At 39.1% G+C, this 18,473-nt stretch overlaps 1 protein-coding gene across 30 annotated transcripts in view; it reads right to left on the reverse strand.

Moving 5' to 3' along the window:
* The window catches only part of PDE4D (phosphodiesterase 4D), a 1,385,565-nt gene that overhangs the window by 57,703 nt on the left and 1,309,389 nt on the right, over nt 1–18,473 (reverse strand). The window lies entirely within an intron of this gene.

Raw genomic sequence — 18,473 nt, forward strand, 5'->3', positions numbered from 1 at the left:
GAGGACTCTACGTGACTCCAAACCATAAGCAATATTTTTTCTTGATTAAAGCTGAAGCAGTAGAAGGAGGTTCCAATCTCCATCCCACCTCATAAGCCATAATCCCTGGAAGATCACCTAATCTTTCTTGGGCCTCAATTTCCTCACATGTAGATTGGAGATAGTAAAATCTGGTAGATTATTTTAGCGTGAGAGTCCATGGGTTAAGTAACCTTGCATTGCTTACCTAATAGATTCTTTTCTAGGCACTGGACCAAATCATGGAGATTCAGTAATGAGCAACTAAGTTAAAGGTTCCTGCCCACCCTTAAGGAGTTTATATTCTACTGGTTACAATAATCTTCTGTTCATTTTAATAAATATGGATTGAATACCTGCTATGTGCCAGGTGCTGAATATACTAAAGAGAAGGAAGTGACTTTGCGTTTTAAGAAGCTCATAGTCCAGTGAGGAAGACAATTACAGTTGACCCTTGAACAGCACAGGGTTTAGGGACACTGACCCCTTCTGCAGGTCCAAAATCCATGTGTGACTCTTGACTCTCCCTAAATTTAGCTGCTACTAGCCTGCTGTTTTCCTGAAACCTTACTGATAACACAGATGGTTTATTAGCATATATTTTGTATGTTAAATGTATTATAGACTGTATTCTTACAACAAAATAAGTAAAGAGAATATTATTAAGAAAATCATAAGGAAGAGAAAATACATTTATAGTACTGTACTTACTGAAAAAAAATCCACATAGATGTGGACCCATGCAGTTCAAACTTGTGTTATTTAAGGGTCAACTGTATAGAAGAGCATGTAGGCAAGTTTTCCATTAAGATTAGGCAGTAGGGGATCCCTGAGTGGCTCAGCAGTTTAGCGCCTGCCTTTGGCCCAGGGCGTGATCCTGGAGTCCCGGGATCGAGTCCCGCATCAGGTTCCCTGCATGGAGCCTGCTTCTCCTGCCTGTATCTGCTTCTCTCTCTCTCTCTCTCTCTCTCTCTCTGTCTCACATGAATAAATAAATAAAATCTTTTAAAAATTAGGCAGTAGGTGCGGTGTAATGCAAGCACAAGGCAGAGATGGGGAACAGGGGAGGTACACCTACTGCATCCTGGGGAAGACCTGGGAAAGCTTTCTGAAAGAAGAAATGTGGGCCATGAGTCTCCAAAGATGGATCAAAGAGTAAACTAGGTAAGGAATGGAAATTGACATTTGAAACAGAGAGCAAACAGGTGCCACTGACAGGTGGAGAACACTGGCCATGCAGGGAGCTACAAGTGGTAACGATGGAAAGCTTAGGTCTGGCAATGGACAAAGATAAAGGTGGAGAAGTAGTCAGGGGGGACTTAGTGTACTAATCTGAGTTTCTGGTTTTTTTTTTTTTTCTGCAATACCTATTACAAATCTAAGCCATGAAGTCACATGGTCAGAGTTTCTTTTCAGAAAGATTGCTCTAGGAATAGTATGAAAGGAAAATTGAAGAAGGGAAGGACCCATTGGGAGGCCTAGAGCAGAAGCATCAACCAGAAAGGTAGAAGAGAACCTCTCATGAGCAAAGAAGAAGCAGAACTTCAAAGGAGAACATCTAGGCATACTCGCTGATACCCATACCTGAATAGGGTAGGCCACAAATACCCACCAATTTGGGCTAAGATAAATTTAATTTGTAATTCATATTTTAATTACACAAAAGAGGGTGTGGGTGGTAAGCAAATGCTAGTGAAGAAGCCTTTGCCTGGGAAGTTGTTTTAATAAAGTAACAATAAACTTTTTGAAAGAAGGCTAAGAAAAGTACTAGAACTATATACATTATTCCTGTATTCCTGTTACAGCCTTAGGAATCATTTTCATTCCTGTGGGGTGGCTTGTAGGAGGCTATCTGTGTTTCCATCACATACAATCAACCTTCAAATATGACATCTTTAGGTCTTTGTCAGTTACTGCACGAAGTATTCCTTATAGAAAATAAGGAGTTTGAATAGATGCTAGATGATCTCTAGTGCCTATCCAGCTCTAGCATTTATGTATTTTATGGCTGCTGACACTATGCTTTCTGAGTGGAGTATTGATTTTAAGGGTGTCTACTACTGGTTAACCCACGTGGGGTCAGGAACGGCTATAGAGAGAATTCCTGAGTTGAGCAGATGCCTTCAACGATGCCATCCAATTCCACAATTACGTGGCTCTATGGGGTTAGCTCAACTGTTTAAGAGGTATGGCTGTTTTATAATTGAAATTGAGATCTTATGACAAAGAAAGTCTTGGAATATAGTTACACCCATCTCTGCTGTAAATTTAAATTTACCTCCATCTCCAACCCTGCCCCAAACATATTCCCATCTAATACTCTGCCATTTGATTTTCCAATTTCTTAATTTCTACAACTGCCACCCTTAGGTTAAATTCTCATCGACGTCTTTCTACATGCTTGTGAAAACCTCGTACTGGATTTCCTTGGGTTCAGGTTTTTCCACCACAGTACTGTTTAGAAAATCAAAATAATCTTCCTTAAACTGTTTTTTTTATTTTTTTTTTTTAGAGAGAGAGAGAGAGAGAGAGAGAAAGTATGGCAGGGTGGCAGGGGGCAGGGGATGGGGGCAGAGGTAGAGAGAGAATCTCAAGCAGGCTCCATGTCCAGCACAGAACTCAATGCAAGGCTCAATCTCATGACCCTGAGATCATGACCTGAACCAAAACCAAGGTTGAGATACTTAACTGATAGAGCCACCAATGCGCCTACTTAAACTGTTTTTAATGTGTCAGTCCTTTGTTTAAATATGTTACTGTTATCATTGCCATACTACTGTGTTCACGTAAGGCCTTTCTTCCATGGGTTTTTCAATAAAACTTTCAGCTCTCTTTCTCACTATCCCATCTAATGCTGACTTCTCAGGCAATCCTTCCACCTGGATACAATTTGCTGACCAATGTCTCTGTGACTTTGCTTAATCATCTTTCTGTTTTTTTTTTCTAGGTCTTTCTGTAAGTGTCTAGACCAGTTCTTGACATTTACAGGCATGCAACAAATATTTTTGAGTAAATAACTAATAAGTACACATAAGACTATTTCTTCCCAAGTAATATTCAAGCAGTAGTACTGTCCTGAGTATGGTTCTTGAGATGTATTCATCTTCACCTATCTATCTCTTATGCTCAGTCTAATGCATTTAACCTCTTATTGATCAAGAACTATCATTGCCAGAACTTTGGTTAAGCACACCATGGTGTCTTTCTTGAGTGAAATATTAATATTAGACTTAAAGTGATAGATATTATAATACTATATACATAGAATAGTCTTTACAAAATCAAATGAAATTTTGAAAGAACCCATCAATACACAGGTATGAAGCTTGGGGGTAACAGGTGAATGAACTAAAGGTCATATGCTATCCTACCAAGATCAGGAGAATGTAGATTAAAAGTGGGGAAATAACTGAATCTTGTACTTTTGCTATTCTAAGTTTAGCCAATCTGTAGTGCTCATGTTAATTACTAGCAGACATTTAAATATATATTTCTCTCTCAATATAACAAAATTAAATCCTGTGTATCCCTTCTCCACGAAATTATTCTGTGTTTTCACTGCTTCATCTCTACTATCGCAATCCCATCTGCTTCCCCATCCCTGTGCCACACATACACACATACATACTCTGCTGGTTTAGTAATTATTTATTTACTTATTTTATTTATTTATTTAATTTATTTTTTAAAGATTTCATTTATTTATTCATGAGAGACACATGAAGCAGAGACATAAGCAGAGGGAGAAGCAGGGTCCCTGCGGGGATCCTTTTACAGGACTTTATCCTAGGACCCTGGGATCACGACCTGAGCTGAAGGCAGACACTCAACCACTGAGCCACCCAGGTACCACGATTTCCTTTAGATTTTCCTTAGAACATGACTTTCCTGTCTTAGGAATCACTTCTTTATCCTTGTATTATAATGACCAGTTACATTATATGATGTATTTGTTTTCTCTATAAATTTTACTTGATTCATTGCTCACTACCCTACTTTGTACATTCCATCATCCTCATCTCTTGATCTTTTTTCTGACTTTTTACAAGGGAAGAGAACTTCCTTAAATGATTGCTCATAAAGGAGACATTGGTGGTAGGTATACTTTTTGATTTCCTGCACTTCAAAAGTCACAATGCTTCTTACCCATTTTGGAAGTCTAATAAATCTTCTGAGAATCTGATGCAAACCTCACTAGAAAATGTACATAAGCTGATATGATCAACTTTTTAATTTTATATTTTATTCTTTTTTAAAGATTTATTTATTTGTGATAGAGAAAGAGAGAGAGAGAGAGAGAGAAAGAGGCGCAGAGACACAGGAGGAGGGAGAAGCAGGCTCCATGCTGGGAGCCCGATGTGGGACTCCATCCTGGGACTCCAGGATCATGCCCTGGGCCAAAGGCAGGCACTAAACCGCTGAGCCACCCAGGGATCCCCAATTTTAAAAGTATTCACTGACCTCCCTGAAGTCACCAGGGACTCCAGGTTTGCGAATTCCTATCTGAATAGGGAAGAGAAAATATTTGTTTTAATCAGTACTGCTCCAGAATCTTTTATTCAGAATCAGTACCTCTGCTGCCTTCCTTATTCCCTAACTCTCCTCACTGTGAGCTCCCTAAAGAAAAGTAATGCCAAATAAACATGCATTCCATATAAAGGAGTCAAAGTCAGAGCTATGAAAAAAAAATATACATAAGGTGTGCAAAACAGACTAGGTTCTTTTTACACAGGCTGTAAACAGAGTCTCAGAAGGGTAGTTTATTATGTCCAATTTTTATTCTTACTATTTTTGCTATAGGTAGACCATATGAGTAAGAAGCCATGTTGGCCTACTGGTAAACCTTCATTTGTTAAATGTATGTACATTATAGTGCAAGTTTTAGAACTCAGGATCATATTCGGAATACTTGGCTTGTCTACTTGTTTATGAGCTGGCCCTGTACACAAACTTAATTAAAAGAAATTAGTTCTCTAGGTATGAGACTATTTATGGATATTTAGATTTGGATAAGAAAGCTCTTACACACATGTACAACAATCTACAACCTACAGAGTTCCCCATGGGAGGTGGTATGACAGATCAGAAAGGGCATGGCTTTTTGAGTCACCCAGAATTTGAAGTCTACTTTTGCCATTGTTCTAGTTCTGTTATCTCAAATTAGTCATTTAAATATCCAAACCTTTATATGTAAGTTGGGAATAGTTTTTATGAGAAATGCATATGAAAAATGCATGCAAAACCCCCAAGGACAATATCTGCCTTATAGTAGGTACTCAGTCGGTTATAACTATAATTCTGACTCACCTTACAAGATTGTTTAAGTAAATTAATCTGCAATAAGCATTTAACACATGAAGGGTTTCTTCCTCTCTCATGGGTTCTCAATCCTTAACCAATTACAACTCTCCTATCATCACCATCAATACTCAACCATTCACCAGTTCTAGGCTGAATATTAGTGAGGAATCTAAGATCTAGAATAGCCTTCAAAAGACCACACCAATCATGCCAAGTCACTATACATATACATATACATATACATATACATATACATATACATATACATATACATATACATTTCTTATGTATATGTCATTGGTTAATAAAAGAGCACCACTTAACTGTGAGATTCCTAGGAGTTTCATTCTAATATTTCCCAAAGAATGTTCAACTGTAATTACTTCTACAAGATTCTCCTGACCCAAAGAATTCTGTAGTCAAACACGTTTGGGAAATGTATTTGTACCCTCTTTGCCATGATTTGTAATGGACACAAACCTACCAAAAGTTAGAAGTTCTACCGCAAAGAAACCTATCTAACATAATTTAACACATATTATCTAAACTTATATTTGATTTTTTAAAAAGATTTTTTTAATTTTAAAATTTTATTTATTTATTCATGAGCGACAAAGAGAGAGAGAGAGGCAGAGGCATAGGCAGAGGAAGAAGCAGGCTCCTCGAGGGGAGCCTGATATGGGACTTGATCCCAGGACTCCAGGACCACACCCTGAGCTGAAGGCAGATGCTCAATCACTGAGCTACTCAGGGGTCCCTATACTTATTTGATCTTGAAACACATTTTTTTCATGTGACCATTATCATCTTTTGAAGCACACTTTGGAAAACTTTGTCCTGTATCATACATGGTGAATCTCAAAACATAAACACAATGCCTATGTTTTGTATGTCCCTACGTATTTGAAATCAGTCATGTGTTAGACATCTAATTTTTCCTCCTCGGGGCTTTGTGGCTGGAGAGTAATCTTCCTCCCTCCCTTTCTTTCTTCCTCTTTTTCTTTTCCCCAGCAGAAGAGCAGTTAAAAAGCCCATACATATTTATTGAGTCTCTCTGATGTGCTGGTTGCTGTGAAATACAAGAACATGAAAGATTCAGTGCCTGGACCTGGGAAGGAACTTGTAATATCCCGCTGAGAAAACCTGACACGTGACCAACTGCTGTCCTAGAGATATTGTGAGGTGGTGTAGAAATCATTCAGCTTGGAAGTGCTACTGCAGTTCAGAGCAAGGAGGGGGAGGGATGGACTGTAGCCAAGTGCACAGGGCTCCAGGAAGAAGGTGAACCTGGATGTATGCCTTTGATAAAGTCTGTGGTTTGAATGGCTATGGGAGGATGGCATCAGCTGGCATTTCTTTTCAGGTGGAAGACGGTCTAGAGCCTGGATAAGGGTTATGTGTGTGGGCAGTAAATAGCCTGGATGGAGTAGACCCCTTCAAGGGAGGAGAAAGGAAGTCAGGTTGGATACTTAAGTGCATGGCATTGGGCTAATGGATATTGTGGGAAGCGGATAAGTGCACTGGTAGACCAGGAGGATGAAATGAAGAAGAGGGAGGGAGGGAGGTTACGAATCCATTGATATAGTCTAGATGTACAGTGGTAAGCAAGGCGTTCTAGAAGTATCCACTTTAGTGGTCTACTGTGACAGTTATGAGCAATAGAAAGTATTGGGGACAGAGATCTAGGTTCAAAGGCTGCCTCTGTAACTTAGCAACCACGTGGCAAGTTTAGGCAAATTATTTAACCACTCTACCTTAGTTTTCTCTTTTTCAAAACAGGGCTAAAAATACATCCACCAAAGATTTGCCCCCCTCCCCCAACACTGGCCATTTTCTACATTTAGTTGAATTTTAAGACTAACTTTAATTTTAAAATCACACATTCATCCCTATCTTGTTTTTGTTTCATTTCAACTTAAGTTTATAATTTGTTTAAAAAATTATAAATATTTATTAAGTCAATTACATGTAATACATGACAGCTACTTTTAACAGCAATGCATCTCCTTCCCATCTCTTAAAATACAAAGTTATCCAAACAATTCTATACATATTTTTGATACCAATAGTAGTCAGCACTTGCATCTCCCTGAAAACTAACCTAATTAGTATTCATTACAACTGTTACTTTAGCAATTTAAACTGCATTTGTTTTATTAAGCAAAATGAATAAAGCATGCTGTTTATATTTTATTTCATTCTTAAGATTAGATTTTGAAAATACATATTATCCCATAGCAGTCTGGATACTTCTTGCCATAGCCTGATCTTGTATATGTGCTGCCGAAGTGAGCACTAGCCTGATCCTGTAAATCCAAACTTTGAGTATTCCAGGTTTATGCTTAAATGATATCTCCTTGATAAGAGAAAAAAAAATAATTGCATAGCATTTTCTTCCTGTTGTTTAAAAAAACACATGGAGAGACATATTTCTTTATGTGTGTATTCATAAATCTCCAGGGCAAATCTACTGGCTAGAATTATTTTATTTAATGTGTGGGCATTTTGCATTGAAATCTTTTTTTTTTTTTTTGTATATTTTTTATGGGAGTTCGATTTGAAGATCTTTTAAGGCATTACATGAGTAGATTTTTGATTCAAGAGAAGTTTGAAATCCCCTAGAAGTAATTATTGTAGTATGTCCCTCTGGTGTACAATTTTTAAGTTTTAGGAGTTTTGCCATTTTGCTAACACTACTGTGCTCAGAGCATCCACTATTTCACTAGGATTATTTCATTTATACAAATTTTTGTTGCAAATCAAAGCTATGGAGAATCTTCTGGATACCTAGGTCCACATTCTAATTTCTAATTTCAGTCTGTCTATTTTGTTTTCATACTTTGTCCTTAGTGACCTAATAGCTATGCCTGTCCATCTTGGAAGTATTCTTTATTCATCAGCTTCAAGGCCTCAGCTACCCAGATTATTCCCTTTGGCATTCTTTGAGATCTTCCAATAAGCACAATTATGGAGAACTTCAGCTTCTGTGACAAACTGCTGTTTTCTTCTGAAGGCCCAGACTCCACCCATACAGAGTTTTGGGGGAACACTAAGTGAGATGAGGCAGTGACTTTCAAACTTTCTTGACAGTGTACCACAGTAAGAAATATATTTTATCCTATTATTAGCCCACTTGTTTAAGTAGGAGCTACAATGAATACCTTTGGGTGTATTTTTTAAGTAATGTGGGTGCTAACTCCCAGTATCAAAATATGTACAGTAATGTTTTGATATCTGTATTTGTTTTTTTTTCCTATATTTGTTTTAAAAGGTGGGAAGGAGTGTACTTTATTAAAAGCAACTCCTGTGTGTTATATATAATAGTCATGACAAAATCTATTTGTAGTCTTTGTTTAAGCAATAATGCATTTAAATGAAAGTCACAAAAATAATTAAACACACACACTGTAAAGGAAATCTCTGTATCATTGAAACAGTATATACACCCGTACATACATACACATATTTGATCTAGTATATAAAGAATTCAAATGGAACCTATGTGAAGTGATATTTAGCCTTAGCACGTATGATTCACTCTGATGTTTTCTACTCTTTTGTATTTCATTCAAAAAAAATTGATTGTGACCCAGTAATTTGATTTTGCAATCTACCAATAAGTTTGTAAACACCAAGGAGAGGAATCACTTAGCTTAATGAATGTTAGTTTTCTCTCCCTCTTCTCTACTCCTTCCACTTTATAATAAAAATTCTTCTTTTACTCTCCTGCAAGGGGGAAGTAGAACCCAAGGATTTCTAAGGTACAAGCTGGCTAATATGCAGATCCTTTTAAAATCATTCCTCCTTATGTGTAAGAGTGTCCTCAGGGCAGCAGAGGCTTACCAGTTGTACACATAAAGCTGAGATCGCTCACTCAAGTGCCTACAGGAAGGGATGATGTGGTGGTTGGGGACAACAGGAGTAGGAGGTGGGACTTCAGAAAGCATATGTGAAAATGCTGGCCAGGGGATCCCTGGGTGGCTCAGTGGTTTAGTGCCTGCCTTTGGCCCAGGGCGTGATCCTGGAGTTCCCCATTGGGCTCCCAGCATGGAGCCTGCTTCTCCGTCTGCCTGTGTCTCTGCATCTCTCTCCACCCCCCACCGCCCCCGTGTCTCTCATGAATAAATAAATTAAATCTTTAAAAAAAAATGCTGGCCAACTGCTGCCAGGTCTTCAGATTTTTCAAAAAGTATTCCCACATTTGAATGTTTTAATGCAAAATCTATGTTGTTTAAATCTTGGCAACTGATGCAAAACAAGTTTTAAGGACCAAATGAGAGTCGATGGACCTTAGTGGCCAATTTGCAACCTCCAGCATCAACAGTGCTCGGCACAAGTGACAGAAAGCTGTCCGAGAGCAGTGTTTTAGACAAGTCCATAAGGACCTAATTATAAATTTCAAGGTAGAGAAATTAAGTGAAGTGTTTCTGGCATCTAGAATGCTAATGTGGGGTTGTTAAAAGATGATTTGAAGTCCAAAGACAGATTCCTTTCCTGGTTCCAATGGTTACTCAGGACTGGTCTGGGCCAAATAATCTCAGCTGTCCACGCACCAACTGGACCCCTAGGAGATGTGCTATGAAGAATTAGGCCTGACCCAAATCATCTGACTCCAATGACTTAGCAATGACTAATGGCCCAACCAATCAGGGAGCTCTGTTTCCCAAAGACTGCCACACATCCTAACCCTTTCACTGGCAAATGAATAGGAAAAATAAATCTTTCCATTTAGGCTTCATTTTCCTTTCTAGCTCTTAATATCTTACAAATAAATTCCTGGAACACCTATCTGTTTCCTCCATTTCTAAGGGTCTTTTCCTTTGTCAACCCCTCCTACATAATAAACTGTTCCCAAAACACCTCTTGTATAACAGTAACTGTCCTTATGCAACCCATATTCTGGATTTTTAATCCCTATTGGTTTGCATACAAATTTGTTAGACTCTTGAGAGCCCCTCTAGAATCCATCTCAATGGACCCATCTGCCCTCACCATGCCCTGTGCCTGACCCCACCTACAGGCTCACCTTTTGTCAGCAAGTTCCCTCAGAGTCCCATCTCTTCATATTCAGTCCTGTTTGCTGCTTTCTGGTCCAGTCCTTCCCTCCCACTTTCCTCCCATCTATTCAATTCTTGCCTTTCATAGGCTAAGTCCTTTATGCAAAGGTTCCTTCAGAGGAAGCTTTCCATAGGGATAGCAGGAAGGCCTGGGGTGGAGGAAGGCAGTCTTGAAATCACCCAGGGGGAGGTGGCACTCAAGAAGAGATTAAGGGCGATGGGTTCCCAAATTGGAAGGAAACCACATACTTTGTCTGTTTGGGTTTACCTGGAGGAGAGTCCTTTCCATGGACAACATTGAGAACTAGAGATTGTTACATGATTTATTCTTGTCTAGTTAAACTTTGGTTTGATTCAACAAGTCAACAAATATTTGTTAAACACCTGCTGGGGATATCTGGTAGTCCAGGAGGTATTAAACTTACAGAGCTAAATTCAGACCTCTGGCTTTGAGGAGGCTACCCCTAGAGGTTATGAACAACAAATGAACAATCACAGTGCTTTCAAAAGAAATGCATGTGTGTGACAGCAGAAGCCTACAGAAAGTCAGAAACATTTAGAGGATCCAGCTGGGCTTCCCGGAAAGGCTGTCCATGTCCTACTCCACCTGCTAACTCACAATCGTGGTTGGCAAACCTGGCTGGGACTTTAGAGAATGGTACGTGAACAACAGAAGAGGGAGTCTGGTGGCTCAGGTGGGGTGACAACCAGCTGTTGCATGGCTTAAGACCTCAGGCACACAAGGCACAAAAGAGTCTTTTCCTTCTCCAAAGCTCCAAATTCTCTGGTGGAAGCCTCTAGGAATGAGGGAGGAAAGGAGGCAGGGAGCTACAAGCACTGTAGCAAAGAAGGAAAGAGTAGGGCTGAGTCTCTAAAAGTCTAGAAACTCAGCCAACTAAAAGCTGGAACATGGAGAAGATAACGCTGATTCAAAACGGATAATTAAAGAGGCAACTGTAGGAGGCAGAGTTAAAAACCTGAGGCTGCCTGATAAGTGGGTGAAGAAAACCCAGCACCCTAAGAACTTGACTGTACTTTGCGACTTGACTTCCCTACTTGCTCCTCCCTCTGCCTGCCACCCAGTCCTCCACAAGAGCTGGGCTCTGTGCCCCCAGAGTCACACTTTCTTTGTGGAGAATGAACATTTAGAAACGAATTCATCTGGGCAAGCAACCACTGATAAGCAGCTTTCCTTCAGGGTGAATGAGACTGGCATTTGAAGTAGCCTGTTTGGTTGGATTCTAGAGGAAGGTGCCCCTTCTGTCTACAGAAAGCCCCTGGTGCAGCTCTGACACCCTCCATTCCTTTATTTAGAAACAAGGCCACAGGTCCTTGCTCTTTTCAATCCCTGAATGGACAATATGCTGGTTTATTCTGGGACAGAGAGGGACCTTACAAGGACTGAAGTTAGTTTAAGAGAATAGTTTTTGGAGTAAGGCACTCCTTGTTTCCAAACCTGAGTTCTGCCACTGAGCTAACCAGAGGTCCTCACACAAGCTCATTAACTTACACAAGCTTGTTCTCTCATTTGTAAAATGAAGAAAGCAGTACCTCCATCATACGGTGATTTTGCAGATTAAATAGGATTAATGCACGTAATGCGGCACTTGGGAAATAGTAAGCGGCCCTAAAAAAATGATGATGATGAATTTTTATATGCAGGCTCATAGAGTGTATTAGGATTTTCTGAATTATTTCCAGCTCACCCTAATGCTTCACTCTTCCTCCAGATTCTGTTATCTACTGGCTGACTGACAGGGTCTTCCGAGCATTTATCAATGTGATTAGGAACAGTAATTCTGGAAAGTACTCTCAAATTATTTATCTAATTAAACAAGCAAACCTTTTTAACCCAGACACCCTAAATCTCTGTAGCTTGTCTCTGCTGATTTGGTCAGAACAGCTCAGATGGTAGGGAAGGGCTTTCCGGGTGGAAAAAAAATAAATTAGCTGTCTGGAAAACAAGGACCTCTGAGTTAAAAAAAGCCTCACTAAAACAGCCTGTTTACTTTGCCATGGTGTCTCACGTTAGTTGGGACTGGGAAAATCCAGGTTACTACCCAGCAGGAGTTCCCTCTAAAGACAGAGACCGGCAAATATCATATTTGATGCTTAAGAGCCAAATCAGAAGTTCACTCTTCAAATAATGAAATCACTAAACAGTCTATCACATTATTTGTTTACTAGTAGACTGATTTTCTCCAGGGTTGGAACTATATCAAATTCATTTTTCAATCTCTGGTGCTAGACATTGGCTGTCATATACCTGGTACCCAATAAATGTTTTTTGAATTGAGCTGAAAAAGCCTGGAATATTCCCTTTATCACAGCTACCTTTTTGTAATGTTTCCAAGCTCCTGAAACATCTGAGAATCAATAACTCAATTGTTAGGGGAATATTAATGTGGTTCAGAGGCTTGGAAACCTCATTGTCTATTACAAGATGATAGTAACTTTGGTACCAAGGAGAGGAATCCCTGATAGAGTGACCCAAATATCCATTTTCCCTCTTCTCATGTCCTACAGAACCTTTTATTCTCCAGGTACCTAAAAATCTTTATACATTTGTTTGTTTAAATATCTGTTTCTTACAGGTAGAATGGGCCAGAATTTACCAGATTTATTCTGTTATCCAAGGGTAATTACGAATAGCATTGCCTTTCACTCTAAAAAGTGTCCTGGTTTGGATGCTAAATCATATGGGCGCTTTACTTCTGGAAGAGCTCATCACACATCTTTGAGCTGCCCATTCCTGCCTCCACTAAAGTCTGGGCACTACGCCTGCCCAGGGCTTTCTTCTATAGAGGCAACTCCCTCAATCATTGCATTCAGAAGCTTTGGGCCCATTCCTGAAAGGACTGGGGGGAGAATGTCAGTGGAACAACAGCAACAAAAATCAATTCGCTAAATTCAATTCTCTCCTTTCTTTTTTTTTTTTTTTTTAATTAATTATTTATTTATTTATGATAGTTACACAGAGAGAGAGAGGCAGAGACACAGGCAGAGGGAGAAGCAGGCTCCATGCACTGGGAGCCCGACGTGGGATTCGATCCCAGGTCTCCAGGATCGCGCCCTGGGCCAAAGGCAGGCGCTAAACTGCTGCGCCACCCAGGGATCCCTCTCTCCTTTCATCTCAGGTCTCTTGCAAACACTAAGAAACAAAGGATCCCAAATAATTACAATCCCATATTTGCTGAAATCTAGACGACACGCCCATTTGAAAGTTCTAATCTAGTAATTAAACTGAAGCTTCTCAGGTTATACTGCACCTTAATAACAGAGCTTATTTTGTGAATATCAGCTAAAGCTCCTAATGTGATTTGGAAGAAATGGACAGACAAAAATTAAAACGTGGCTGGTCAAGGTAATCCAAAAGTGCAATTCATTCAGTAAATAACAATGGCACTTTAACAGTTCTTTTTACTAATAGGATGTAATTGTGCTTGGCTTTAATTTCTTGTAATGGTGGAACTTTTAGGGACGTTTGGCTACATCACATTTTGGTGCTTCCATAAACCCCAGTGGAAATTAAATCAGCTCTGTGATTGCTTATTTCTCCTATAAGCAATAGTCACATGCCTGCCTCATATCAGCAAAATGGTAACTACTGTCTACCTTAATCCAAGATACTGCAGGAGATTTAAACAAAATTACCTCCTGTGCCCTTCTCTCTGCAGATCTCCCCATTTGTAGCTATCAAATTTTGGCATGCTTGCTGGGATGCAATCTTGTTTGAACAAGCAAAGTAATTCTCATGTGAGACTTGAGGATACTCTGTACTGTAAATTCTAAATGCACCCATAATTCAAATTTAGAAGAGGGTTATGGGTTGGTAAGAACACGAAGAGTATCAAACCTTTTAAGAATTTAACTTTTATTTTGTGCTACCAGCTTCTCCTTTCCCCGATTCTAGGTGGACATACAAGTTTTGAGGTAGGGAACCTATTGCCACATACAATGAAAAATAATTAGTCATTAGTCTAGTACATTTAATCTTCAGTTCCTTACCCTGAGCAGGTAAAATATTTTAGCAGAACTTGACAACAATTTTTTCACATTGTAGGTAGTAAGCTCATGCTGCGAATGAGCTTGCAAATCACACTGCAAATACAGTACTGCAGACTGACCTGGTTTAAAATACATACAACATTATTAACCAGCAACACTGCTAGCTGTCCCCTAACCTAATGCTTTACCTCATCAGTTATATTAGAATCCGTAATCACCTAAGCATATGATTGCTTAAAATTGAGAACATTCCCAGACTCCTATGTGGCCAGGTGTTACCACATAAGGATGTTATTATTTTTTCTCAAAGATCTTATTTATTTATTCACGAGAGACACACAGAGAGAGGCAGAGACACAGGCAGGGGCAGAAGCAGGCTCCATGCAGGGAACCCAATGGGGGGCTTGATCCTGGGACTCCAGGATCACACCCTGAGCCGAAGGCAGGTGCTCAACTGCTGAGCCACCCAGGTGTCCCGCCACATAGGTAAATTCTAATAAAGGGGTTGGAAGTGTTATGTGCAGGTTTCAGGAACTTCCATCAAAAGACATCTGTCATGTGTTTCTTATCTGTCCTTTTTCACTCTTTTCTCTTTCCTCCTGACTTGAATAAGTTGATGGCTGGTGCTAGAGCAGCCAAATTGGACTGTGAGTTGAACTAAGGCACAAATGCCACATTTTACAGCATCAAAAGGAAAGGAGCATGTATCCTTGAAGTCTTTGTGGGACAGTGTTGCCACATTAGTTCTAGACTGCCTACTTTCAGACTTTAACATGATAGAGAAATGAAGCTCTATCTTCTTTAAGTCACTTCTATTTTAAATCTGTATTTGGGCAAAATACTTTCCCAGCTAACATAGACACTAATAACAAAACTCTTATTCACCTATGATCTAAGACTGTATTTTAATCTTGTTAAGAAAGTGTGTTCACCTAGGCCAGGCTAAAATTTAGATATTGGATGACTGGTTTCCAGCTTACTATAATTCAAAGATATTGTGTAGTAGTAATACATTGCTAGTTAAAAGCTCGCTCCAGGACTATCTCAAAAATATTTCTAGAAAATATGCTGAACAAAATCCTGTAAGAACCACCCTAAATTTTCCCTTGGGGTTCAGATATTTGTTTTTCCAGACAGATTTGAAAGTCACTCTAGCCTGGAAGCCATTGCATTGGTCCAAAAAGTGGTTTCCCTGCCATAAAGAAGAACACTCATTTTGGGGAGGTTCTCCTTTGGCCCTTTCCCCCACTCATTTTTACCCTTGAATACATGAATGTTTACATATTTTTTTCTGACTCAATAGTCTCTGAGCACATTGCTCTTGTTAAATCATTAAAAGCTGGAGGGTCTTTTCAAAATTCTTTCTATGATTTATCATTTAAAGCCAGTGTTCTCTCTTCCTGCAAATCCAACAGCTTTAAAACTAAATTCTTGCAGATCCAAGTCATGTCTGAAAGGTTTATAGAATGACATACTGTGGTCATATGGTCAGTGCACAAATACCTCTACGATCGTACAATATTTTAAGGCAAAACAGTTTTGTAAGCTCCATGAGGTTATAGACAATGGCCCACTTATTTATTACTAAATCCCCAGCTCCTGGAAAACTGCCCCATGACATAAATCTGTTGAACAAGTAAATGAGGAATCTGCCTGGTGTAGTAAAACTGTTATTTTCACATATTTGAGGCCCATCTCTGTGTGCACATTGGATGTACACAAAGCCTCCTGGATGATTCTGCAGTACTGTGCATCTATATTGTGCACCACAGTCACCAAGGGACCCATTTTTCATAAATGGCTCCAGCATCACACTCTCCTCCTCCAGACTATTGCTGCTCATTCTAAATCCCTAAAGCTCTGTCATTTTCACTTAGATCCCCCAATACATAGACCTATTGTTGGACATACTTGGGTGGAGAGGAACATGCATGCTCAAGCTCCTTTTGAGAAGAAATCACGACTGTCAGAAACGTGTTAGTTATCAAAATTAGCTCCATAGTTTATGAAACATAAATCTCAGTTCTAATGTGTTCATAGCAGTGTAAACTTGCATTTTAAAAAATTAAGCTAGGGAATAAAAATGGCTATAAGAATCATTTTGGGAGAGACCTACCATTATCTGTCTCAGTGAAGGGACAGCTGTGGTGTGTATTAGGATGGTTCCCTATGGGACTCCTGCTCTCTAGAACCCGTTCAGCATCACCTGTGCCCCTCTACTTCTCTACTGCTCCCTGACAGCTAGGAAATGTCACTAAAGAGAAATTCCTTCAGGCTTTCAAAACCTAGAATTCTCTGATTACAAAAAGGAAAATAGGATCAAAAATACAGAAAGACAAGATGTTCTATCTGTCCCAGTGAATGCCAGCTAATGGTAATGCCATTGATAAGTTCTCTACACAAATAGGATTTATTAATTAAGAGGAATCTCTATTTGTATTAACTCATCAAATTGCCCTAAAACCAGTCATTTCACACATATTGACATAACAATGTTTCTTTGCAAAAGTTAAAATGTTAGTGATAATGACTTTTTTTTTTCAAGATAATTCAGCTGCTTCTTCTACCAGTTTCAGTATCAGTATCTGGGTTAGAATTTGAAGTATAAGGTATAATAAATAAGTTATCCTGAAAAATTCAAAGGCAACCAGATGCTCGAAGCTATAACACAGTTATAAGGAAAAGTGTCCTTGTTCTAGGAGCTACACGCTGGAGAATTTGAAGATGGAGGGCCATGATGTATATAACTCTCTCTAGGGTGGGTCAGAGAAGAAAAATAGTGTGTGTGTGTGGGATGGGGTGTAGGTGTGTAAGTAAACAAGGAGAGAGTGACAAAGCACATGAAGGAGGACATTGAAAATGGTGAGGAATAGATACATGTGTTCTTTTTAAAAATATCTTATGTATTTAAGAGAGAGTGAAAGAGTGAGAGGGTATGGGAGCAGGCATTTCTCTATGAGGCATAGAGAAAGAAGCAGCCTCCCTGCTGAGCAGGGAGCCCAATGTGAGGCTCAATCCCAGAACTCAGGGATCATGGCCTGAGCTGAAGGCAGACACTTAACCGACTGAGTCACCCAGACACCCCTGCATGTGTTCTTTGTATTATCCATGAAGTTGTCCATTAAGTTTGAAATTATTTCCAAATAAAGCATTATTTAAAAAGAGTTCAGAACAGTGACAGTAAATAATTACATTATTTCATATTTTAGCATTCTTTGCTACCCCCACTATGTATACGCACCTCATACACACATAGATACACATAAGTGACACTCATTGTACTTTCTTGCCTATGTAATGAGTATTAGCACAGTACATAGTGGGAAATTCATCTTGCTATCTGTTCATGTATTCAAGCTCTAAGTGATTCTAAGAGACCTTGTAGACAATGACCTGATTTTTAGGACAATGATTTTGAAGATGTAATGTCCTCCCTTATAAATGAAGCCATACTTCATGATGTACTCAATGCACTGAATGGGAAAGATATGCAGCCAAGAATACTCTATACCACAAGAATACTCTATCATTCAGAAAAGAAAAAGAGATAAAGAATTTCCCAGACACACAAAAACTAAATGAGTTCATGACCCATAAACCAGTTCTGAAAGGAATACCAAGGGGACTCTTTGCACGGGGAAAGAAAGACCAAGAATGACAAAGACTAGAAAGGAAAGAGAAAATCTCCCCAAACAATGGCAAAACAAGTAATAAAGTGGCAAATAAGTATATATCTATCAATAATTACTGTGAATGTAAATGGACTAAACACTCCAATCAAGATAAAGTGTGTCAGAATGGATATAAAAACAAGATCCACCTATATGCTGCCTACAAGAGACTCATTTTATACCTAAAGAAACCTGCGGATTGAAAATGAGGGGATGGAAAAACAATTATTGTGCAAATGGAAGTAAAAAAAAAAAAAAGCTGGAATAGCAACACCTACATCATACAAACTAGATTTTATGTAATTAATTAATTTTTAAGTATGCTCCATGGCCAGCATGGAGTCCAATGTGGGGATTGAACTCACAACCCTGAGATCAAGACCTGAGTTGAGCTAAAAAATCAGACATTTAATTGACT

The sequence above is a fragment of the Canis aureus genome, chromosome 5 (genome assembly GCF_053574225.1).
Source record: "Canis aureus isolate CA01 chromosome 5, VMU_Caureus_v.1.0, whole genome shotgun sequence".
In the NCBI taxonomy this organism is placed as follows: Eukaryota; Metazoa; Chordata; class Mammalia; order Carnivora; family Canidae; genus Canis; species Canis aureus.